Source organism: Phyllostomus discolor, chromosome X, assembly GCF_004126475.2.
Source record: "Phyllostomus discolor isolate MPI-MPIP mPhyDis1 chromosome X, mPhyDis1.pri.v3, whole genome shotgun sequence".
NCBI classification, from domain to species: domain Eukaryota; kingdom Metazoa; phylum Chordata; class Mammalia; order Chiroptera; family Phyllostomidae; genus Phyllostomus; species Phyllostomus discolor.
The window spans coordinates 76,892,471-76,919,416 of NC_050198.1; the positions used below are offsets into that span (position 1 = coordinate 76,892,471).

The window sequence follows — 26,946 nt, forward strand, 5'->3', positions numbered from 1 at the left end:
TAAATGAATTTGGCAAAACAGCGGGATACAAAGTCAATATCCAGAAATCAAGGGCATTTCTGTACACCAACAATGAAACAGCAGAAGTAGAAATCAAGAAAAAATTTCCATTTGAAATAGCAAAAAGAAAAATAAAATACCTAGGAATAAACCTAACCAAAGAGGTAAAAGACCTGTATTCAGAAAACTACATAATGCTGAGGAAAGAAATCAAGGAAGACACAAACAAATGGAAACATATATCGTGTTCATGGATTGGAAGAATTAATATCATCAAAATGTCCATACTACCCAAAGCAATTTGCACATTCAATGCAATACCTATTAAAGTACCAATGGCTTATTTCAATGACATAGAACAAACACTTCAAAAATTTATATGGAACCATAAATGACCCCAAATAGCTGCTGCAATTTTGAGAAAGAAGAGTAAAGTAGGAGGGATCACAATACCTGACACTAAACTATGCTACAAGGCCACTGCAATCAAAACAGTCTGGAACTGGCATAAAAACAGGCACATGGACCCATGGAACAGAACAGAGAGCCCAGAAATAAACCCAAGTCTCTATGGTCAATTAATATTTGACAAAGAAAGCAGCAACATAAAATGGAATAAAAATAGCCTCTTTAACAAATGGTGTTGGGAGAACTGGACAGCTACGTGCAAAAAAAAAAATGAAACTTGAGCACCAACTTACACCTTATACAAAAATAAATTCAAGGTGGATAAAAGACTTAAATATAAACCATGACACCATTAAAGTCCTAGAAGAGAACGTAGGTAGGAAAATCTCAGATATTTCCTGCAGAATCTTTTTTACTGACATGTCTCCTAGAGCAAGGGACATAAAGGAAAGAATAAACAAATGGGACCTCATCAAAATAAAAAGCTTTTGCACAGCTAAAGAAAACAGTATCAAAATAAAAACAGAACCAACTGTATGGGAAAACATATTTGCCAAGGATACTTCAGACAAGGGTTTAATCTCCAAAATATATAAAGAACTTACAGGACTCCACTCTAAGAAGACAAGCAACCCAATTAGAAAATGGGCAAAGGACTTGAACAGGCACTTCTCCAAGGAGAACATACAGAAGATCCAAAGACACATGAAACGATGTTCAGTATCACTAGCTATCAGAGAGATGCAAATTAAGACCACAATGAGATACCACTTCACACCAGTCAGAATGGCCATCATAAACAAAGCAACAATCAACAAGTGTTAGAGAGGTTGTGGAGAAAAGGGGACCCTAGTGCACTGTTGGTGGGACTGCAGACTGGTAGAACCACTATGGAAAGCAGTGTGGAACTTCCTCAGAAAACTAAAAATGGATCTGCCTTTTGACCCAGTAATTCCATTGCTGGGACTCTATCCTAAGAACACTAAAACACCAATACAAAAGAACCTTTGCACCCCGATGTTCATAGCAGCACAATTTACAATAGCTAGGTGCTGGAAACAACCTAGATGCCCATCAGTAAATGAATGGATCAAAAAACTATGGTACATTTACACAATGGAATTCTATGCAGCAGAAAGAAAGAAGGAGCTCCTGCCCTTTGCAACAGCTTGGATGGAGCTGGAAAGCATTATGCTAAGCGAAATAAGCCAGGCAGTGAAAGACAAATACCAAAATGATCTCACCTTTAACAGGAACCTAAAGAACAAAACAAAGAAAAAGCAAAATATAAACAAAGTCACTGAAATAGAGGACAGACTGACAGTGACCAGAGGGGAGAGAAGAGGGAATTTCAGGGGAGAATGGGAAGGGTTTACAGGAACAAATTTAAAGGACGCATGGACAAAAACTAGGGGGAGTGTGGTAATGGGAGGGAAATGGGGAGGGTTGGGTAGGTGGTCTGGAATAGGAGTAAAAGGGAGAAAACTCTACTTGAACAATGATTAAAATAAAATTTAAAAAAAAGAAAAAAGAAAATATTATAATGGAAAAAAATAATTAACTTTGTATCTTACTAGCATTTTCATTCATATATAAACATATGTGTACATATTTTATGTAGATAAATTATGCCATTAGGTCATGTATATCTATTCTTTAACTTATTTATTTTATATATTTACCTTTTTCTTATTAAGTAATTAATTCATGTGTGTTATAATGACATTTATAAAAAATCTATTAAGTTATTTTAGAAGTTGTTCCATAATCTCAAGGTAACCATTTTAACAGCTTAGTATATATCTTTCCATAAATATATGGATGTGTATATTATATATTTTCTTATACAATATCATATTAAATTCATAATAGACATCTTTTATTTCATTAAATGTAGGTTTTCTTTTTTTAGGTTTATAGTTTTTCATTTACTTAAATGCTCTATTACATTTATTGAATACCATATTTACATATATTTAGATTGTTCTCAATGGTTGCTATTACAAATGAGGCTGCATTTGACATCTGGATAAATACAGATATAAAGATATTAATTGCAGTGTTTGCTACTGTGTATGAGTATATTTGTGTGTCATACTTGCACAGCTGCATGTGTGCGAAGGAGATCAAATTGGACAACACTGCCTCCGTAGAACAAAGCATTAGCTATTTGCCATGTGACAATGCTTCTTTTATATGTGAACATAATGGAGTTCATGTATTGTCAGTAGAGTGTAGAATAGTGAAATTTAGATGTTTATAAGTTCTATGGGATATTTTATAAATAGAGAAGGAAAAGACAGCATTAGATATTTGAGAATTATCACATGCTTAAAACAAATATTTCTGTTAGCAAACATATGAAGTTTTCCCCTCAGTGTCTGCACTGATAAAGTGAAGTTTTCATTGGATGTCTTATGTTACAAGAAAGAAGCATTTTAGAAAGACACTGAAAGAAGAGAAAATATTGAGCAAGTTGTGTCCCATTGTTTGAACATGGAAAATGTCTTTTGTCTGCCCCTTATAAAACTGAATATGTACACATACAGTGCTTACATTGTGATTGAACATTTGAAACTTTCAGAAAAAAAATCACACCAGCAGAGGTCTGAACAACATTGAAGAAAATATCTGATTATTACTAATGTTATGAGTACATATAAAAATTTATTTGAGGAAAAATCTGTGTGATTAATGTCTGTTTCTTCAAGATTTGAATATTTGACTCACTATCTTACAAACATTACTTATAAGTTATTTTGTGGCCTTGTAAAAAAAAAAGATAATCTTTAACTCTGGTCAATAATTTCCCCCAAACAATATTTCCATAGGAGAAATTCCTAGAAGTAAAATTGCTGGAAGCAAAGCACTTGTACCTAATGACTTCAGCCGTCTTATTTTGATATGGACCATCTCTACCATACATCTATAAATGTATTTAACTTTCTAGTTTTTGCCTTGGCTTACTACTCTTGATGCCCAGATCTGTATAGCATACAGTCGTGGTGTAGGGAACTGCTTCACATGGTGTGGAATTTTAGCTCAGCCTCCACATGGAAAACCAGTGGGGAGCGAGTGGCACACAGGACCATGCCCACGGAGAGGTTTTCCTGGGGAGAACCAGGCCTGCATTGTACCTAGACTGCTATGAGACTTGCTTTTGCTAAAACTCCCTCACCCTGAATTGAGGCAGCAAGGGCTTACTGCAGCTTCCTAAAATCTGAGCTGCACCTCCCAAGTATGGAGTGTGACTGGTTCAACCACTCCCCCCCACCGATCTGCAACATCCTTCTCTTTGAAGTAGTTAGCAACATTCTTTCCTTTGTTATCTATAAAAGGTAATCCCCTGCAGTGAACCTGTGCATAGTAAATGAGGAGTACCCTCCATGTAATGTACCCAGAAAAGCAATAAAAGCTTGTCCAGGCAGGGATTGGGGGTCTCTGACCCTCTCACCCTCTCTCTCTCAGAGAGTGGCCATACCATCCCTTTTTCTCCACAGAACTTCCATTGTCCATGTGTATTTGTTCACGAGCAACCACAACATACACGGACCCTGCCGGCCAGGATCCACCACATTGTGTTAAGCTGGTAAGCATCAAATCAGTGTGTGTGATTGCTTTGAAACCTAGAAAGTTTTATATTGTTATAACAAATACATTAGCCCTGGCTTGTTTGGCTCAGTGGTTTGAGCACCAGCCTGCAAAACAAGGGATCGCTGGTTAGATTCCCAGTCAGGGCACATGCCTAGGTTGTGGGCCAGGTCCCCAGTAGGGGGCGCTCGAGAGGCAACCACACATTGATGTTTCTTTCTCTTTCTCCCTCCCTTCCCCTCTCTAAAAATAAATAAATAAATCTTTAAATAACAGGTACATTAGTTCTTCCTTGTCCTCAGGGCATATGGTCTTAGAACATAAAGAGATGGATGCCTAAAACCTCTGATAGTACCAAACTCTGTATATACTGTTTCCCTTTACATGCATAACTATGATAAAGTTTAATTTATAAATTAGGCACAGTAAGATAGTAACAACAATAACTAAAAATAGAACAATTCTAACAATATGCTGTAACAAAAGTTATGTAAATGTCATCTCTCTCAAAATATCTTACTGTATTTGACTGACTCTTCTTATGATGATATGAAATAATGCAATGACTACATGATAAGATGAAGTGAGGGGAGTGTCCTAGACACTGTGATGTAGCATTAGGCTACTATTGATTTGCTGATAACACATCAGAAGAAGGATCATCAGCTTCAGGTGATCTTGAATCATCAAACTGTGATAATTGACTATGGGTATCTGAAAACTTAGATAAGGAAAGACTACTGTACTTTTGTAATTAAATGATGTCTTTTCACATGAAGTAGTGACCATATCTGCATGATACTTTTTATTAGTTAGAGCTTAGCACAGCTTACTTATTAAAACATATTATGGTACTATTGTTGAAATAATTTAATTTATTTTATGTCTTAGTTTTCTATATGGAAAAAATAAGCGTCTAATTCATATCAGTTAAGCTGCCTAAAAGAGAATATTGTTAGCTGGACCAATATTGCTAGCTGTAAATAGAAACCAGGAAGACATGTGTTTCTAACATAACATCCCTAGGGCTCTGCTTATGTATCTCATTGCTTGTTCAACCTAAGGGCAGCCAAAAAAACTCTTTTGGACCTATAGTCTACAACTTAAAAGGTAACTTTCTAGTTAAGTAAATACTACAGAAAAGATAAAATATTTGGAGAAAGGTACTCAGAGAAAGGATTCTTCTTTGGGATTTGAAATGCACAATACTATCAGATTTATTTTAACACTTGAAATTTTTTTCATTTCTTTTTTAAAATTTAATCTTTATTATATTTTTCCATTACCATTTAGTCTCCTAATCTCTCCCTTTTCCCCTGCAATCACCACACTGGTCCATGTTCATGAGTCCTTTTTTCTTTTTGCTCTATCCCTCCACCCTCTAACCTCTCCTCCAATAGCTGTCATCCTGCTCTCCATCTATGAGTTAACACTAGAATTTAACTGAATTAGTTCATTTATAGCATGGGAGTAAATGACAATTTTAAGCAAGAAACACTTTGGTCCTATGTATATGGGTCAGGTAGAAATAAATCAACTTGAACATATTTTGGAAGATTGGATTCTCTGGTTTCCATATTTATGTGTCTAATCCACATCCCTCATAGTTGTGAAGGCATAATATGACAAATGCAAAAGTGTGAATACAAAAGGAAAGGGTTTTGCTTCTTAAACATACAAGTATCATCAGTGGTTCTGATTTCCTCTTCAGAGAATCCTTGTTGCCAACACAGACAGTTAACCAGAGAAGACATGATGCAAGGAAAAAAAAACAGCTGTCCACTCAATTCTTCACTTTAATTTGCTTTCAGAAAATATTACAGTCTCTTCAAAAGTGATACTTTAGTTGTACGGAAGTTCTAAAGGAGCCTGTAAAAGTGGACATTACAATATCTTCTCCAGTCCAATTCATCTATTTCCCAGACAACTGATGTGATCATATTCAATCAGGTCCTTTTGCATCTGATGCCCCTGCTTCTCAGAGGGCCACAATTGTAACTCAATCCAGCTACCAACTCTGATGACCCTTACCTTGCACATATTTTTCTTTCCCCAGAATGGTTGTACCTTACTGCAAGAGTGAACAATGATTTCAATTTAGAACTTGTCGCTTTTTGTACATTTTAACCTTTTCTGCATGAATTAAGGCACTAATGAGGTATTCAGCAGAAGCATAGCAAGTAAATGTCAGTATTTTTTTCTTTCTCCAGAATGCCATTTATATTCATTCCAGGTTAAATCAAATAAAATATGTTAGTATGTAATTCCTCATGACATAAATAAGAAATAAGAAAGAAATATTAATTGAAGGAGAGATTTTTAAAGAAGAGTCACATATACATCATTATGAATACATTTTTAAGGAAAATAACAAACTACTTAAACAATTTTAAGACAAACTAATCATAAAAATGTTCAGCTACATTGAAATACTAATGAATACCTTCAAGCATACAAAATTATAGTTCTGTACAGTGGGGAACTTCAGCAAATGTTAAGAGGTCAACCTTCTCATAAATGTTCTTAGAATAGTCAATAACCATATCGTCATATTTACAATAATTTCTACCTGTGTTGTTGACCTCATCTCAGGCAGTTTTCTCAAGGTCTTCTCTCCATCAATTATCCCTTCTCTACTCTTTCCATCAGTTTCTCCTTTACTGGATACTTCCCTTTAGCCTATACTCATATGTTCAATCACATCAATTATTTTCAGTAAAACTGGGTAAAAAAGCTAAATATAAGTAGTAAAGTCAAACAAATTTCTCCTTCAAAGAAGTCATCTTTTCTTGCAGTTTTCATTTCTCTTCTTTTCTTGATTAGTATCTAAAATTTTGTCTTCCCTCACAGTTTCTATCACTTCATCTTGCACTCCTCCCAAGGCCTCTGTACTTTAGCTTTTACCTTTCTGATTCTGCTGATTCTACTTTCATTAAGGATAGGAATAACTTCATGATATAGAATATTTTTATAACCTTAATTAACTTTTAGAAACATTTGATAACACAGATCATCCCTATCTATCTGAAACTCTTCTTTCCCTGAATTACCATAATATCATTCTCTCTTGGTTCTTACTCTACTTCTTAAACCACCCTTGCTTAATCATATTCAGTAATTATGTCCCCAGCCCATTCCATCTCCACCCTTAGCTTATTATACCCCTATACTTCACCGAGATCATAAAAGCCATCAGAAGAGAACTGCATCATCTTCCCACAACCAAATCTAAAAACTTTGCTGCATCAGTATTCATATCTCTATCTTTCTCTTTGTATCATGGAAGTTTACCTTTTCCTATTGAAGGCTAATCACATCCTTTGTGTAATGAAGGAAAACCAGGAATGTATATTGTCACTAAAGGCCAGAGGGAAATAGTCTAAGAAGAAAGTAGTTCAATTGTTAAATACTTTTGTTGCACTAGCTACCCTTTTTCAGTGATAGCTCTCTTTATATACCCAATCCCAAAACAATAAATTAACTTAATCTTGAATCACAAAAATTTTAACTCTCTATTCTCTTTCATTTCCTTTCCATTTCTTTTCTTCTTTCTCTTTTGTTTTCTTCTTGTTTTAAACTTCCCCTCACTTTTTAAATAATCTTGCTCATCCATAGGTTTATTTGTTGATGACTTTCTAAATTCAAAATTATAATCTAGGATATATCCCAGAGCTATAGACATTTATATAACTTTCTTCTTGACCTTTCTACTTGGGTAACTAACAGATGAGTCAATCTCCGCCAATACCAAAATAACATTATCAATTTCCCACTCACCAACTCGTTACTTGCCCAATGTTACCCATCTCAGTAAATTGGAATCACATCTTCACAATTGCTCAGACCCCAAATATACAAATCATTTTATTCCTGCATTTTCCTTACCTTTCATATCAATCAGTAGGCTCTGTAGTATCTACCAGAATATTTTTCTAACCTGTCTATCTTTCATACCCACTGATATTACCTTAAAATAAAACACCATCATCTTTTGCATGAACTATTGCAATAACTTCATCTTGGCCTTGCTATTTCTTTTACTCGTACCTCCCTCCAATATATTCTTTAGAGAACAGCAAGGGTGATATTTTTATGTATAAATTAGATTATGTGACTTTTCTCCTTAAAACCATGCAATGTTTTCCCATTTTTCTTAGAATAAAATCTAAACAACTCTCTGCAACCTGTAATGCTTTATGTAGTTTGATTCTTGTCTACTTCTCCAGTCTCCTCTGATGCCACTCTTTCCTTGTTCATTCTGGCTCTTTTCACTTACATTTCTCTATTTTTATGAAGCTCTTTCCCTGTAATCTCATTTTTCAAGTGTCAGATTAAGTATTATTAAAGTTGCTTCCTCATCTGACTTATCTAACGTATGTCTCCCCATCTCTACATCTGCTATCATATTATCCCAATTATTTTCTTCATAGGCCTTAACACAATTTTGGCTTATGTTTTTATTTATGGGTTTACAAGCTTAAGGACTGTATCACCATAAGTAGGTACCATGACAGCAGGATTGTCTGTCTTTTTTACTGCTGTATTTCAAGTCACTTTTAATGTACTTGGCTGTTCAATAAACATTTGGAAAGCACAGGACAATGGTCAAGAACAAGGGATAAGTCAAATTACTGGTTCTATAACTTCCTTGATATGTGATTTGGTAAAGTCATTTATAATAAGTTTGAATATTAAATGAGAATTTCATTGTTAAATACTTCACATCAAAATTTAGACATAATAAGCATTCTTGAAACATTCACTATTTTAACTGAATCACTAAACAACATTTAACCAGTAAATGTAGATTTTCTATTTTTTAATTTTAAAACTTTATTTGCATATGTTAAAAATGTGCATCCCCATAATTAAAATCATTTTAACAAAAAATAGCACTCTAATTAAACTGCTTTTTATAGCCTGCAGGACATCTTGGGCCAGCTTGGTTTTCACCCTAGAATTCACTGTCATCCCACCCAGGTTCTTCCTTCACCAACATGCAAGTTCTTTTCTTTCCCTACCAGCTGGAGATGCTGCTGGGAGAGGCAGGGGCGACCTTCATTGTCAGTAGTTCTGATGTGAAAAGAGGCAGGACAGTCATTTAAACTGATCCAACCTCTTTGCATCGTATAAAGTTAAACAGCTAAAAGAAGTAAAATAAGAAGGCAATGCTTGTGGAGTGTACAGTGCATATTGGCAAGTGCGTGCCTCATTACAGTTCACCTGCTTGTTTTTCTTGTTTAATCGTTTATTTGGAAGGCAGTGGATTTTTCTTTTGTGTTTCTGTCTCCTTTCATTTCAGCTTATTGAATTTCTCAGTGTTGGCCGTATCAGGTTTATCAGACATGGCTGCTGAGGAGAGGGAGGTGTGTGAACAAGAGGAGTCCTATCTGCTCAGGGACCACTGCTGAATTGGATTTTCTTTACATTCCATGTTAGTCAACTTCTACATTGTGTCCCTAGAAAATTGCATTTTATATTCATGGACTCAATATCCACCTATAAACTAATTTATCCCAATGCTGCATCTCTAAGTTCTCTCCTTAAACAACAAACTCTACCTGCACACATGTGTGTAAATCTGTACTCATCACATTCCCTGAATCTGTTTCCTTAATAATTTGTATAATAGACTCCTAACCATTTGCTTCAAACTTAACCTAAAGTTTCATCTTTCACCTGGAAACCAAGATGTTCTATTTCATACCCCTACCAGGGACCAAATCTGCAACTGTTCAGGCATGTTCCCTAAACAGGAATTGAAATGGCAACCTTTCGCTTTGTGGGATGATGCCCAACCAACTAAACCACACTAATGAGGGCTATAGCTATAATCTTGAAGAAAAAGGACAAAGTGATGGAAACTGTTAGAGGATCTGTTTCATTGAAGACAATGAGACTAACACAAAAATTGAGCAGGGCCTATATCAAACATGAAGAAACTTCTAAAGAACTGGATTGGAGACCAGACACAGAAGCGTGTCCCTCTCAGCATCATAAGATCATGACCAAAGTGAAAAGTTTGATATGTTGAGGGAAAAGGCTGGGTTTAACTAGCATGTTGAATTTACTACTCACTTCTGGCAGTTTAAATTATTCAACAATCATTATTCTTTACATACTGTGAAAGTGAGGGGTGAGTCTGTGAGTACTGATGCAAAGGCAGCTGAAGAATTTTTGGAAATTCTAGATGAGCTGATTGTGAAGGAAAATTACTTGCCAGAGGAAATATTCAATATGAATGAAAACTCCCTATTCTGAAAATGAATGCCTGAAAAGACTTTTTCTTCATGTAAGATCTTAGTGAACAAAACATTTGGAATATGAAACACTATTAATATGTGGTCATAGCTCATGACAGCATAGGACTCAATAATAGTTGAAGAAAGATGTTTTTAAATAAATTTAGTGTACCTTAAGTGCACAGTGTTTGTGAAGTCTACAGTAGTATACAATAATGTTTGAAGACTTCTCATTCACTCAGCACTCACTGACTCACCCAGAGCAACTTCCAGTACTACAAGCTCTATTCATGGTAAGCGTCCTATACAGGTTGATTATTTATTAACATACCATAGTTTTACTGTACCTTTTCTGTGATTAGATATATTTAGATGCACAAATACTATTGCATTACAGTTACCTACAGTATTCAGTATACTAACATGTTGTACATGTTTGTAACCGGGAAGCAATAGGCTATTCCACATGGCCTAGGTGTGTAGTAGGCTATACCATTTAGGTTTGTGTAAGTGCACTCTATGATGTTCACACAATGACGAACTTGTCTAAGAGCATGTTTCTCTGAATGTACCCTGGTTGTTAAGTGGTGCATGACTACACAAGTAAAGCTTTCTGTCCTCCCCTGTTTGCCTAAAAGGAGGAAAAACAATTATATAAGTGTCTTTTCTTCCCTCTCTACAAGGAAGAACATAAGTTAACTACTGAGGAACACTCTAGACCATTACCAGTCCAGAAAGATTATCAGAGGAATATACATAACAAATCTTGTTATAACTACTTTTTATCTCTATCAATCTCTCCATGTATTTGCCTAATTTGCTGCCCTAGAAGCTCAAAGTCATTTTCCTTTGTCTTGTCACATCTCTAAAAATTTGTGTTTTCTTTGTTAAGGTGTTATATAATCCCAAGTTACAACGACCTCTTGGAGTTACCATGAATATGCATGACATACATATTAACAAATTTCTGTTCTGTTTTCCCTTGTTAATCTTCCTTTTGTTTGTCTGATTTACAGAGCTCCAACCAGAGATCCAATAGGGATAGAGGGAAAATATATTTTTTCCTATGGGGCATAGCCAAGGGTACCCAACACAGAGTTTTTTAATCCTTTGACATTTAGCATTAATGATTAGATTTTAGGAGAGAGCTAAACTGGATCAGTTGAGCATTCCACTGTTTTGTAGAACTGTTAACAAGCAATTTGTGTGCAAATACTTCCAAATTAGAGCCTCCTGTAAATATGTAATTCTTTTATTTCCTCAATGAGCATTACAGTATGCAAGTGAAGTTGAAAGACAATTAAAGTGAAAATTATGAGTCAATTAGATCCAGAAAAAACCCTAGATGGTAAATGAGAGAAGATTCACATTTACAATATTTTCTCTGTTGTGTCTGTAGTTTTCATAGCAATTGAGTGGTACAGTTAGGACCAAAGTAACATTCTTAAAACCAATGTGTTTTTTTTTCTTCATGCAAGTTTTTAGTGAACAAAACATTTAGTATATGAAATATTATTGTTTGGTCATAGCTCATGACAGCATAAAACTCAATAATAGTTGAATTTTAAGGCATGGAAAAAATAAATACAGTGCAGCTCATTCAGCAATGAAATAAAAGTACTGCAGATGTAATGTGCTATTGTCCTATTAACTTTTCCAAGAGAACCTGTAAAAAATCTTATGACTAGAGCAGACTCCATTACCAAGTTCATTGCTAAACATTTTTCCTCTGCAGACTATTTCCCAGTCTAATCTACTTCTGTGCTTGAGAGACAAGTAAAGCCTATAAGGAATAGGGGGACACAAAGTTCATAACATGCACCAATTTTAAATGAGCCAGAGCTTACAGAGATGATATTTAATGAGCAATAGTGCCAATAAGGCATTTATAAATTGCTTCCTTCTCACACTACATCAAGTTGTTACTTAAATAACACTCAATGTTAAAGGGTAAACCCTGAAAATGCTCTCTAACACTGGACATTGTAACATCACTATTTCCCGATTTTGCCCTTATTCACTTTTGTCTTGTCAGTCTTTTGGTTAAGGGCTGATTGTTTTTGTGCCCTGCAATTTATATGTTGGAACCTTATGGCCAACGTAATGGTATTAGGAGGTGGAGCATTTGGGGAATAATTGGTTCATGACAGTAGAGCTCTCATGAATGACTCCGGAAATATTTTTATTTTTTCCCTACCATTTGAAGACAGCAATAATTAAATAGTTGGCAGCCAGGATGCAGGCTTTTATCAAATCTAGAATCTCATGGCAACTTGATCTCAGATTTTTAGCCTCCAGAACTGTGAGAAATAAATGTTCGTTGTTTGAGCCATCCAGTCCATGGTGTTTTTTGTTATAGCAACCCAAACTGATGAAGATACTCCATTAAGGGATATTCTTTGTCTGTGTTCCCTTTGAATTTAGATGTTCCCTATGATTCCAACCATGGCTGTCTGTTTTTTTCTTCATATTTTTCTGCATCATTTAGTTAATTCCCATAACTTATGCTTTTCTTCTCAAGTCCATGTCTTTAATTCAAACCTTTCTTACAAGTTATAGACCCATTGCTCTAATGACTTTAATATCCATGTAGATATCATGCAGACCCAATAACTTCAAAATCTCTTACTGACAACCCACTTTTCCTCTTGTACCTAATATTTTTTCATACCAATCTGACTCAATCCAATTTATTCCACCTAATAAACTCACTCAAATCCATTCTTCCCCATGAAAACAGATATGTGAATCAATGCAACAGAATAGAGAGCTCAGAATTAAATCCACACCTATAAGGTCAATTAATATTTGACAGAGGGAGCAAGAACATATAATGGGATAAAGACAATCTATTCAATAAATGGTGTTGGGAAAATTGGATAGATAAGTGCAAAAAATGAAACTACACCACCTTGTTACACCACATACAAGAATAAACTCAGCCCTGGTCAGGTGATTCAGTTGGTTGGAGAGTTGTTCCATACAACAAAGGGTTGTGGGTTTGATCTCTGGTCAAGGCACATACCTAGGCTGTAGGTTCAGTCCCAAGTTGGGGTCGGGTTCAACAGGCAGCTGATCAATGTTTCTCTCTCACATCAATGTCTCTCTCCCCAACTTCCTCTTTAAAAAAAAAATCAATAAAAACATATCCTCTGGTGAGGATTAAAAAAAATAAATTCAAAATGGATTAAATAATTAAATGTAACATTCAAAAACCATAAAACTCCTAGAAGAAAAGATGGGCAATAAAATCTTGGATATTTCTCATAGCAATATTTTTTTCTAATATGTCTCTGCAAGCAAAACAAGCAAAAGAAAAAAACAAATAAATGGGATTATATCAAACTAAAAATTTTTTCTGCAATGAAGGAAACCATCAACAAAATGAAAAGACAATCTACTGAATGGAAGAGCATATTTGTCAATGATATATCCCATAAGGAGTTAATATCCAAAATATATGTTGCCCTGGCTGGCGTGGCTCAGTGGATTGAGCATTGGCCGGCAAACCAAAGTGCTGCCGGTTCCATTCTCCATCAGGGCACATACCTGGGATGCAGTCCAGGTCAGGTCACCAGTAGGGGACATGTGAGAGGCAACCAAACACTGATGTTTCTCTCCCTCTATTTCTCCTTCCTTTCCTCTCTCTCTAAAAGTAAAAAAAAAAATCTTAAAAAAAGAAAGCACTAAAAAACCTTTAGAAAACACAAAATATATAAACAAGTCAACACCTAAAAAAAATAAAATCCAATTACAAATTAGGCAGAAGATCTGAATGGATACTTCTTCAAAAAGGACACATACAGATGGCTAATTGACATATAAAAAGATGCTCAAGGTCACTAGTTATCGGAGGAATGCAAATTAAAATCACAATGAGATACTAAGTCACACATGTCATGATGGCTATCATCAATAAATCAACAAACAACACATGTTGGCAAAAGTTTGGAGAAAAGGGAACCCTCATGCACTGTTGGTGGGAATGTAGGCTGGCGCAACCACTGTGGAAAACCATATGGAGAATCCTCAAGAAATAAAAAATGGAACTACCCTATGACTCAGTGATTCCAAAAAGTATGAGTGATATACTTTTGGGTATATATTCAAAGAAGCCCAAACCACTAATTTGAAAATATATGCACCTCTATATTCATTACAGCATGATTTACAATAGCTAAGATATGGAAGCAACCCAAGTGCCTGTCTATAGTTGAGTGGATAAAAAGTGGTGGTATATATATATATATATATATATATATATATATATATATATATAATAGAATATTACTTGGCCATGAAATGAATGAAATTCTACCTTTAGTAAGAGTACAGATGGACCTAGAGGGTATTTTGCTAAGTGAAATAAGCCAGTCAGGAAAAGACAAATGCTATATGATTTAACTTATATATGGGATCTAAATAATGAAATAAATGAAAACAATTCACAGTTACAGAAAACAGATGGATGAATGCCAGAGGGAATGTGGGTTGGGGGTGAATGAAAAAGAAAGAGATTGAGAAGTACTAATTGGTAGTTACAAGTTGTCAGAGGGTTGTAAAGCACAGCATAGGAAATGTCAATAATATTGTAATAACTACGTGTGGTGCCAGGTGGGTACTGGACACATTGCAGGGAGCACTGTGTAAAGTATATGATTATCTAAACCTTATGACAGGTTCATGCTATACACCTGAAACTAATACAAAATAATGATTGTAAACTGTAACTGAAAAATAAAACTAAAAAAAACTCCATTCTTTCTACTGTCTATACAGATGGTTATCTGGTTATCTTTTTGACAGACTCCAACATCACTCTCATTTAGTACATATGTCACACTGATGTGAGACAGATATAAATTGCAAATCCAAGCATGCCAACTTCTTGGTAAAAATCCACCAGTAATTTCTTCATGATAGAAAGAGAGAGAAAGAGAGGTACAGAAAGGATAATGTAAGCCTGAAAGAATAGCAGCCAACTAAGCATGGATATGATTGGGATTCTATGTATTTTTTATACACACACAGAGTTTCAAATTAAGCAAATATTTATTTTTAAAGGATTAAATAAAATATTTAACACAAAAATAAAAATAACAGGAATGAAGGAAAACAATTTAATAAAAACTTAAATAAGCATATATAAAAATATAAAGTGTCAAGACTAAGACAAATTTACATATATATTTTATATGGAGAGAGAGAGAGAGAGATTTTGATGAATTGACTTATACAGTCTGAAGTTTGTATAGCTGTCTGGGAAAGCTGGAAGTTCAGAGAAGAGATAATGTTACAGTCTTGAGTCCAAGATCCATAAGGCAGATTAACAGGATGAAAATTCGGGCTGCATTTCTATGTTGCTATCTTTTCCACCCAGTTTTATGGCTGTATAATTGAGAAATAAAATTGCATATATTTAAAGTATACAATGTGATTATATGACTATACACACACACACATATATTCATTCAGAGAAGTGATTACCGCTTGTTAATTCATACACCTATCACCTGACATGGATATATAAAATCAAATTTTTAGGCAAAGTTAACGCTTTAAGTTTAAAAATCCACTTAGTTATTAATTAGATGATCTTGGTGTATGAATCTTTTTGCATCTACTTGCTCAAGAGTATTAGGAATGTTACTTTGGATACATACTATATATATTACAATACATAGTCTAAAATGTATTGTAATATTTTAGCACTTTAAAATTTCACCAAATAGATGCTGTAAGGAGTAGGTTCAAACGTTTTGAATATCTTAACTATCTGTTTCATCCCACATGTGTAATGTTTGCCACTAACCTACTCTGAAACCAGTTAATTTTAAAAAAATCTCCTTTTTATCAGTGTTTCTAGAGAAACAGTATAATTATTCCTTCAAATGAATATTATGTGGACATGTTGCCATAAGTTGTTTGCAAATATAGCTTACATTTTAAAGAATTTCTAACATGGCTAGTAAAATTTTGTAAGGTGAATTTGATTTTTTTTCTCATTGATGTAACTCACAAAATTAAAGTTTCTTATTGAACTGATTTACAATTTTAGTGTATAAATTTTTTGTCTGAGAACCAGTAAAATTCAGTGGACCCATGGATCTGTATAGCAGGAGGAAACTTTGACATCTATATCCACTGCTACACATATTAAATGATATAAAACAATAACTCTGTATTACTAGTAGAGATACATTTTCAATATATTATCCCCCTAATATTATTTTGAACTGATTCTATCACCATTAAAACTAGCACTGTTTATTTTAAAATACCATGATAGAATTTATGCTGAAAAAATTAAAAAGTTAAGTATAAATAAATACATGAATATAGTCATTGTTGGACTTTTTTTGAGTGAGCATGTGAAATTAGTCTTAGAATAGTACAACAATGAGATAATAGGTTACATTACAGTATCTTTACTTCATTGACCATTATGCAGCAACCAAAATGATTAAACAATTACCAGAATGTGAAAAATATAATTCATGCTTAATAAGATAATATTATTCCTATGATGTAAATATACATATAGACAGAACAGACAAACATGATAGCTGTTGTGTTAGGAGGGTGGAATATAATTTGCTTCTTTCTATTTTAAAAACCCCTATTTTTATATCTTGTTATTCATGGTTACTTTCAAAAATTAACTTGGAGGAAAAGATTCTTGAATGTTCTTTCCATTGTATAACTAGAATAAATTTGGGGAAGGCAGGTACTGGCTGCAACATAAATGGTATTAAGTCTAACTATTTTTGCTTAATTTCACTATTTGGAGATTTTAGATGCTAAAACATATGGTAAATTCTAAGTATTAGTTTCAATGTCAAAGGCAGAACTAATTATTTTGATGGCTCACTGTTGTCCTCATATACATATTTATTACTTATTAAGTCTTTTATTTACTTTTATTGAATTTACTGGGGTAACATTGGTTAAACAATTTAAATGAATTTCAAGTGTACAATTCGATAATACATCATTGAAACTCAAGTCTCTTTCATCACCATTTATTCTCCTTGACCCTCTTCTACCTCCTCCTACCTGCTTTCCCTCTGGTAATCACCATACTATTGTCTGCATCTATGGGTACCTTTCTTTTTTTTTTTTTTTTGCTTAATCCCCTCACCTTTTTCTCCCAGGACTCAAACCTCTCCCCTCTGACAGCTGTAAATCTGTTATCTATATCTATACATCTATTTCTCTTTTAATTTTTCTTTTTTTATTGTTTTTCAAATACAGTTGTCTCCATTTTCCTCCCATCTTGCCCTCCACCCCATCCATTCTTACCTCTCACTTATTTTGTTCATTATATTCTACGTATAAGAGAAATCATGTAGTGTCTGTCTTTCTCTGACTATCTTGCTTCACTTAGCATAATGCCCTATATGTTAATAATAAGAATGCACTATAGGTTCTCTATATTTATGAGTTTGTTTCTAGTTTGTTTGTTATTCTGTTCATTAGATTCTACATATAAGTGAAATCATATGGCATCTATCTTTCTCTGACTTGCATACTTCACATAGCATAAGGCCCTATATGTTAATCCATGCTGTCACAAATGGTAAGGATTCCATTTTTTAAGGCTAAGTTATATTCTATTGTGTAAATGCACTACAACTTTTTGTATCTGCTCATCTGATGGGCACTTGGGTTGATTCCAAATGTTGGCTATTCTAAATAACATTGCAATGAATATAGTGTGCATATATTCTTTCAAATTAGTGTTTTGGGTTTCTTTGTTTACTCATAAGTGGAATTGCTGGGTCATAGATAGTTCCATTTTTAATTTTTTGAGAAATCTCTATACTATTTTCTACAGTGGTTGCCCCAGTCTGCATTCCCACCAACGGTGCACAAGGGGTCCCTTTCTCCACATCCTTGCCAACACTGGTTGTTTGTTGATATACTGATGATAACCATTCTGACAGGTTTGAGGTGATATTTCATTGTGGTTTTGATTTGCATTTCTCTGATGATTAGTGACATTAATTATCTTTTCATATGTCTATTGGCCATCTGTATGTCCTCCTTGGAAAAGTGTTTATTTAGGTCCTGTTCCTATTTTTAAATTGGATTTTCTTATTTGGTGTTGAATTGTTTAAGTTTTTTATACAATTTAGATATTAACCCCTTATCAGATGTGTTATTAATGAACATGTTCTCCCATTCAATCTGATGTCTTTTGATTTTGTTGATGGTACCATTTTCTGTGCAAAGATATTTTAATTTTATATAGTCTGATTAGTTTCTTTTTCTTTTGTTTTCCTTGCCCAAGGGGATATATCAGAAGAAATATTGCTATGAGAAATATTCATAATTTTTGGCCTATGTTTTCTTCAAGGATTTTTATGGTTTGCAGGCTTACATTTAAGTCTTTAATCCATATTGAGTTTATTCATGTTCATTGTGTGTGAAGGTGGTTTAGGTTTATTTTGTGCATGTATCTGTCCAAAGTTTCCAACACCATTTATTGAATAGAAAGTCTTTATTACATTGTATGTTCTTGCTTCTTTTGTGAAATATTTATTCATGATATAGGTGTAGGTTTACTTATGTCATACACATGCACACAAATATATATATATATATATATATATATATATATATTTTAATACCAGTACCATGCAGTTTTGATAACTATGGCCTTGTACTATAGTTTCATATAGGGTAGTGTGATATCTCCAACTTTATTTTTCTTTCTCAAGATAACTGTTGTTATTTTGGGCGTTTTGTGGTTCCATATACATTTTTGTAATATGTGTTCTATATCTGTGAATGATGCCATTGTCATCTCGATAAGGATTGTGTTGAATCTATAGATTGCTTTGGGTAATATAGACATTTTAACAGTATTAATTCTTGTTATCTATGAACATGATATATTATGGTTCCACTTATTTGTATCTTCTGAAATTTCTTTCTTCAGTTATTATAATTTTAAGTTTTGATATTTGCATTTTTGGTTAAATGTATTCCTAGGTATTTTATTTTCTGATGCAATTGTAGATAAGATTGTTTTCTTAGTTTTCCTTTCTGATTGTTCATTAGTGGTTTATAAAAATATAACCAATTTTTGGATAATTTTTTTGTGGTACTTTACTGAATTCATTTACCATGTCCACTAATTTTTTTTTGTAAATATTTAGGGTTCTTTAAACACATATCATGTCATTTGAAAATATTTACATTTTACATCTTCCTTTCCAACTTAAATGCTTTTTATTTCTTCTTGTCCAATTGCTGTAGCTAGGATTTCCAGTACTATTATGAATAAGAGAGATGAAAACAAACATCCCCATCTTGTTCCTAACCTTAAGGGAAACACTTTAATTTTTGCCTATTGAGTGTGATGTTGGTTGAGGTTTTGTCATGTATGGTCTTTATTGTGTTGATGTGTAGTCCTTCTATTCCAAATTTGCTGAGAGATATTTTCATGAATAGATGCTGGATTTTATGAAATACTTTTCCTGCATCTTTTGAGATTATACTATATTTTTTATTCTTCATTTTGTTTATGTAGTGTATCTTGTTAGTCAGTTTGCAGTTATTGTACCATCCTTGCATCCTTGGAATAATCTCACTTGATCATGGCATATCATCTTATAATTTATTGTCAGAGCAGTTTTGCTAATATTTTGTTGAGGATTTTAGCTCTATGTTCATTAGGTATATTGGCCTATAATTTCCTTTCTTTGTAGTGTCTTTGTTTAGTTTTGAAATTAAGATAGTGATGGCCTTGTAAAATGAGCTTGGGAGTCTTCCCTCCGCTTAAATTTTTTGCAGTAGTTTGAAGATAAACGTTAGTTGTTCTTTGAATCTTTGATAAAAATTCACCTGTGAAGCCAACCAGTCCAACACTTTTGTTTGTTGGGAGTTGTTTTTTTTTTTTTTTTTACTGCATCAATTTTATTATTTGTAATTGGTTTATTTAGATTTTCTGATGTTTCCTGATTCAGTTTTAGATGATTGTATGATTCTAGGATTATTTTAGTGAATTAATTTTATTGGGGTTACATTGGTTAATAAGATTATATAAGACTCAAGTGTACATTTCAATGAGGTTTGTATGAATTTCTTCATTTTTTTTCATATTGACCAATTTATTGGCATTTAGATGTTAATATTGTTTTCTTACAATTCTTTGTATTTCTGTGGTGTGAGTTGTTATTTCTGCTCTTTGTTTCCTGATTTTATTAATATGGTTGCTCTCTTTTTCTTGATTGGTCTGGTTAAAGTTTTGTCAATCTTGTTTATCTTTTCAAAGAACCAATCCCTGTTTTTTGTATTGTTTTATCTTTGGGGTTTTTTTTAAGACTATTTTGTTTATTTCTGCTTTCATCTTTATTATTTCTGTTCTTCTCATTTTGGGCTTTGTTTGTTTTTCTTTTTCTAATTTTTTAAAGATTTTATTTATTTTTAGAGAGAAGGGAAAGGAAGAAGAAATAGAGGAAGAGAAACATCAATGTGTGGTTGTGTTTCATGTGCCCCCTACTGGGGTCCTGGCCCACAACCCAGGCATGTGCCCTGACTGGGAATTGAACCAGTGACACTTTGGTTTGCAGGCTTGGGTTCAATCCACTGAGCTACACCAGCCAGGTCTCCTTTTCTAATTTTTTAAATGTAAAGTTAGATTGTTAATTTCGGGATTTTTTTCTTTCTTGATGTAGGCCTGTAATGCTATGAATTTCTCATTTAGGACTGCTTTTGTTGTGTCCCCTAGGTTTTTGGGGTTCGTGTGTTCTCATTTTCACTTGTTTCATGGTATCTTTTGGTTTCTTCCTGGGTCACTGCTAACACATTCAGTGTTTAGTGACATATTATTTTGCCTGCTTATGTTTGTGTGTTTTTCACATTTTTTGTAACTGACTTCTAGTTTTGTACATTGTACTGAGATAATGTGCTTGATATGATTTCAATTTTTTAAAATTTATTGAGACTACTTTTGTGCCCTGACATGTGGTTTATACTACAAAATGTTCCATGTACATTTGCAAAGAATGTATTTTCTTTAGGACTAAAGGCTCTGAAAACATCAATTAAATCCATATGGTCTAGTGCATCACTTAAGGCTGGTGTTTACTTGTTGATTTTCTGTCTGTAAGATCTATCCATTGATACAGATGGGATGTTAAAATCCCCTACTGTGACTGTGTTACTATATATCTCTCCCTTTATGTTCAGCAATAATTATTTCATATTTTTACTTGGTCCTACGTTAGTTGAATGAATGTTTATATGGGTCATAACCCATATAAACCCATATATTTTCTTATTGAATTGATACCGTTACCATTAAGTAGTGTTTTTCTTTTTTAAATTTTTTATTATTGATTTGAGAGAGAGAGAGAGAGTGAGAGTAAGGGAGAGAGAAATAGCAATTTGTTGTCTCACTTATTATTCTTTGGTTAATTCTTGTAAGTGCCTTGACCATGGATCAAACCCACAATCTTGGGGTATCAGGACAATACTCCAACTAACTGAACCACCTGTCTGGGACTGTAGTTCTTTCTTTGTCTCTTAATATAGTCGTTGTTTTAAAGTCTTTTGTCAGATATAAGTATTGCTACCCCAGCAATAGTTTTCACTTACATTTGAATGAATTTTTTTTCTATCCATTCACTTTTAGTTTGTGTGAATCTTTTATTCTGAGGTGAGTCTCTTGTTGCCAGCATATATATGGGTCTTTCTACATTTTCCATTCAGCAATTCTGTGTCTTTTGATTGGAACATTTAAACAATTACATTTGAAGTGATTATTGACAGGTATATATTATTCCGTATAACTCTGTTTTTCTTTTTTCTTTTTTTTTTCTTCTTTTTAAATTTTTTTTAAATATTTTTAAAAGATTTTATTTACTTATTTTTAGAGAGGGAAGGGAGGGAGAGAGTAAGAGAGAGAGAAGAGAGAGAGGGAGAGAGAGAGAGAGAAACATCAATGTGCTGTTGCTGGGGGTTCTGGCCTGCAACCCAGGAATGTACCCTGGCTGGGAATCGAACCTGGGACACTTTGGTTCCCAGCCCACGCTCATCTTTTTTCTTCTTAAAGAAAGCCTTTAACATTTCTTGAAAAACTGGCTTGGTGGTAATGAAGTCCTTTAGCTTTTTTTTTTTTTTTTTTGTCTGGGAAGCTCTTTGTTCCTCCTCCAGTTTTAAATGATACCCTTTCTAAATAAAGTACTGTTGGTTGTAGACTCTTGCTTTTCATCACTTTGAATATTTCATGCCAATCTCTTCTGGCTTGAAATGTTTTTGTTAAGAAATAAGCTGATAGTGTTTTGGGAACTCCTCTGTAGGTAACTTTATTTCTCTTGCTGCTTTTCAGATTCTCTTTTTTGTCTTTAACCTTTGCCATTTTAATTATGATGTGTATTGGTGTGGACTACCTTGTTTAAAACTCTCTGTGCTTCCTGGACTTATGAGTCCTGTTTCTTCACCAGGTTAGGAAAATTTTCAGTCATTCTTTCTTTCTTTTTTTTAAAGATTTTATTATTTTTAGGGAGAGGGGAAGGGAGGGAAAAAGAAGGCAAGTGAAACATCAACGTGTGGTTGCCTCTTGCACACCCTCTACTGGGGACCTGGCCTGCAACCCAGGTATGTGCCCTGACTAGGAATCGAAACGACAACACTTTGGTTTGCAGGCCCACACTCAATCCACTGAGCTACACTAGCCAGGGTCTCAGTCATTATTTCTTGAAACATGTTCTCAATCCCTTGGTCTTTCTCTTCTCCTTCCTTCTGTTACCCTTATGATGTGGATGTTCTTACACTTTATGTTGTTTAAAAAGTCCTTTAACTTATCTTCATTTTTTAAATTATTTTTCCCTTTTTGCTGTTCTGATTGTATGTTTTCTGCTACCCTGTCTTCCAAATTGCTAACTTAATCTTCTGCTTCATCCAACGTTTTGATTTTTTCTTTTAGTGTATTCTTCATTTCAGGTGTTGTTCCTCATTTCTGACTGGTTCTTCTTCATGGTTTCTAGGACCTTTTTCATGCTGTTTTAATTATCACTAAGTTTCATGTAATTCTTACTATGTTCCTTGAACATCCTTATTACAATTTCTTTTGAACTCTGTATGTGGTAAGTTGGTTGCCTCTATTTCATTCAGTTCTTTTTCTGAAGATTTCTCCTACTTTTTTTCATTTGGGGCATTTTTTTGTCTCCCCATTTTGGCTGCCTCTTTGTATTTGTTTCTGTGTATTAGGTAGATTTTATGTCTCTCAGTCTTGGTAGGGTGGCTTTATATAGTAGGTTTCCTGTGGGATCCAGTGGCACAGCTTCCTTGATCACCTGAATTGGGTGCTTTAGGAATGTCTTTTTCCTGTGTTAGGTGAGCCTTCCTGTTGTAATTCAATCTTGATTGCTATAAGCCCATTCATGCTTGAAGCTGTCCTTCAGGCTGGCTGACTCAGAGGATTGGCCTCAATCACAATGTATGAGCTGCTGTGTGTGTACTGACAACAAAAAGCAGAATTTGCCTCAGCAAGGTCTTGTACTTGCTGAGATTTTTTTTGGATATATCATTTTTAAACATGATTGGGTCCTCTTCTGCTATTGTCTGAAGCTGGCCACTGGGTGTGTTGGTTTTACGCCACTTGGGAGAGACTCTGATTCAGGTCAATTTTAAATGCAGCCTGTGAATGATCCTAGGCAACATTTTCAGAGCTTCAGAGAGATCTGTAGATTGTAGCTTCCTCTGCTCAGTCTGAGTATGTGTGGAAAGGAACAAGGTGTCCACAAAGGCCAGATTCTATCAGCACTGAGTCCAGAGGAAAGTCTGCAAAAGGCCCAAGACACCCCAAGGTATGCCTCCACCTGCCTCCCCTGCTGTATGCCTATTAGATTCAGTCAATGAAAGACCCTCTGGTGGCACTTGAGTTGCATGAAGAAGGATCTCAGAGGGTCAATAGGTATGGGGGAGTGGTGTTGTCCAGATTGATATGGGTTCTATCTCAGTGCCAGTGCCAGTCAGCAAAATCCCCAGTGTATACCAAGTCTAGCTATCACCTGCTGGGTGCCTGCAAACCTTTGTGGTGGGGCAAAGATTCAAGTAATTGTCAAGGTGAGAGCAACAGTTTATCAGGCTCAAAGAGACCACGATTTGGCTGTGTGAAGGGAAGCCTTTGCACCTGTTAGGCATGCAAGGGTAAAATGACCTTTGTTCTAGAGCCATGCAACTCAGTCTGTCCTAGATTCTGCTGGAAGCTGAGCTCAGTAGGTGAAAGCTACAAGGAGTCAGGAGTGTGTGGTCAGTGGATCTCTTGTGAGAGGGAATGCTGGTCACACATGGAGGAGGAAGAGAGGAGTGGCCCCCTCTAGAGCCATACAACTGAGTCACTGACACTCCCTGAGTCTGCATGCACCTCTACACCCCTGCCCAGGAAGCTGACCTTTCAGCAGCAAGTGAATCCACTGGGTGGGGTAATAGGGAATCCAGAGGGTGAGACTAATGCATTCCCCAGATTGATGCCATAAGAAGGAGTGTGCTCCATCCAAGAAAAATGCCATCAGTGGTGTGGGAGATAAACTCAGCACAAGGACCTTTGCAGTTGTCTCTTCAGCTCTCTTCCAAATGCCACAAAACTCAGTCTCTCCTCACATAACTATAGTCCACTTCACCCTCATCTGCTGGAGCCCAGAGTGAGTGGCTGAGAACAAGTTTGTGCATTGGCTCTTTAAGAGGGCACGGGTATTTCTAGCAGACTCTTGGCTCTCCCTGGTGGACAGAGTTGCTGCTGGCTTTCACTACCAAATGTTGTCTGGGTACCTCTTCTTGGTCCCTGTGCTCTGAGCTGGAAGCCCAGCATGGGGTTGAGATTCCATGCTCCTCATGGGGGATCCTTTGCAGCTAAGATATTTCTATGGGATCTCAGCTACTGCCCACAGAAGCAGGGCTCACTAGCTATTTTTGCATCTCTACCTTTCTCACGTGTCTTAATGTGGTTTCTTTTGTAAATCCTTGGTTATAATACTTCTATTCAGCTAGTCTTTGGTTGGCTATTCATGTTTATTGTGCTATATTTTAGTTGTAAGTCCAATTTGGTTATCGGAGGAGGTAAATTTAACTTTCACCTAATCTGCTGCCATTTTGGATGTCTTCAAACACATTTTTAAACATTGCTTATGTTTTCACTGAAATTGGAATTATCATAATCTTAAATAAATCATTTGAAAGATATTGAATACCTTTTCTGTCTTAACAGCTGGAGTACAACTATGAGTAAGACCTGACTGAATGCTTAGCCTAAGCTGCTCACCTAACTGGACATACAGATCCAAATGCAACCAACAATAATATGAAACAAATATTAACTTGTGAAGTAAATAGTGTTATGGAAAGATATAAGAAAACGGTATAGCTTTATCAGAGACTTTAGTGTTTGAATTAGGTCTTTAAATGATATAGGATATTGACACATAGAGAAAGTAGGGGAATTAAGAGGAGTCATTCCAGACTCAGACTAAGAGATTAGTGTGAAAACAGTTCTAAAATCACAGAGATATTGAGATACAGTTCTTACATTTTGATTGACTACTGAATGATTTAAATTTGCAAGAAGTGTGTGTGTGTGTGTATTTAATCATTTCAACAGCATTGAAGAGAAGGAAGAAAAGAAGTTGTAGGAAATGACATCAGAAATTAACATCATATATAAACTAAAACATGAAATGTCATTAGGTTATCCTAAATATTTACAAACTTAAGAGAAGTGAAGAGTCTCAGAAAAATTAGAATGTGAAAGCAAACTTCTATCTACCTCCAAAGGACTGACCAAAATTACCACTTAGATAAAAATATAACAGTGGTGGTGGTATTGGGGGAATTTTATCAACAAATGAAGAAGATTGTGAGTTGTGTTTTTTGTTTGTTATATCTTTGTTTTTACCAACATTGCTGGGCCACCATGAAATAAGGGTGCGATTTTGTCTTTCTGGGGACATATTTTACAATGAGATAGACAATGAGACAGAAGATATTTCTCCAAGTCACAAGGTATAAAGTAAAAGGAGATCAAGTGGACCAGATTCTGTACTTAGAATGCAGATCAGGAGAGAAACAGATGAATAATGTCCTCCATACAGTTCCTAACATGAGAAACAGGGGATGGAAAGAATGACAGGAGACAGGGAAAATATTACATAACTTACAGTACCCATATCAAAAAATACATCCTCTGAACTCATCATTGGGATTCTGTCCTTTTTTTCTTTTTCCAGTAATTTGTCATTAGTGTATAGAAACATTAATAATTTTTGTATGTTGATTTTGCATCTTGCAACTTTATAGAATTTTATATTGGTTTTAACAGTTTTTTTTTGGTGGAGCATTTAGAGTTTCCTATACATAAATGTCACCTGCAAGCAGAAAATTTACTCCTTCTTTTCCCGTTTGGGTGAGTTTTATGTTATTTTTTTTTCTTGCCTAATTGCTCCAGTCAGGACTTCTAGTTGAAGAGAAGTGGCCAGAGGGGCATCCTTGTCTTATTCCTGATCTTAGAGGAAAACCACTCAACTTTTCACAACCAAGTATGAGGTTAGTTATGGTTTGTCATATATGATCTTTTATTATGTTGAGGCTTATTCTTTCTACAGTTAATTTGTTAAGTTTTAATCATGAAACAATGTTGAATTATGTTAAGGGATTTTTTTCTGCATCTATTGAGATGTCTTATGTTTTTATTCTTTCT

At 34.7% G+C, this 26,946-nt stretch overlaps 1 pseudogene; it reads right to left on the bottom strand.

Annotated features, from left to right (window-relative positions):
* Positions 1–9,211: 9,211 nt before the first annotated feature.
* LOC114505300 lies at positions 9,212–9,346 on the bottom strand (annotated as a pseudogene).
* Positions 9,347–26,946: the final 17,600 nt, after the last annotated feature.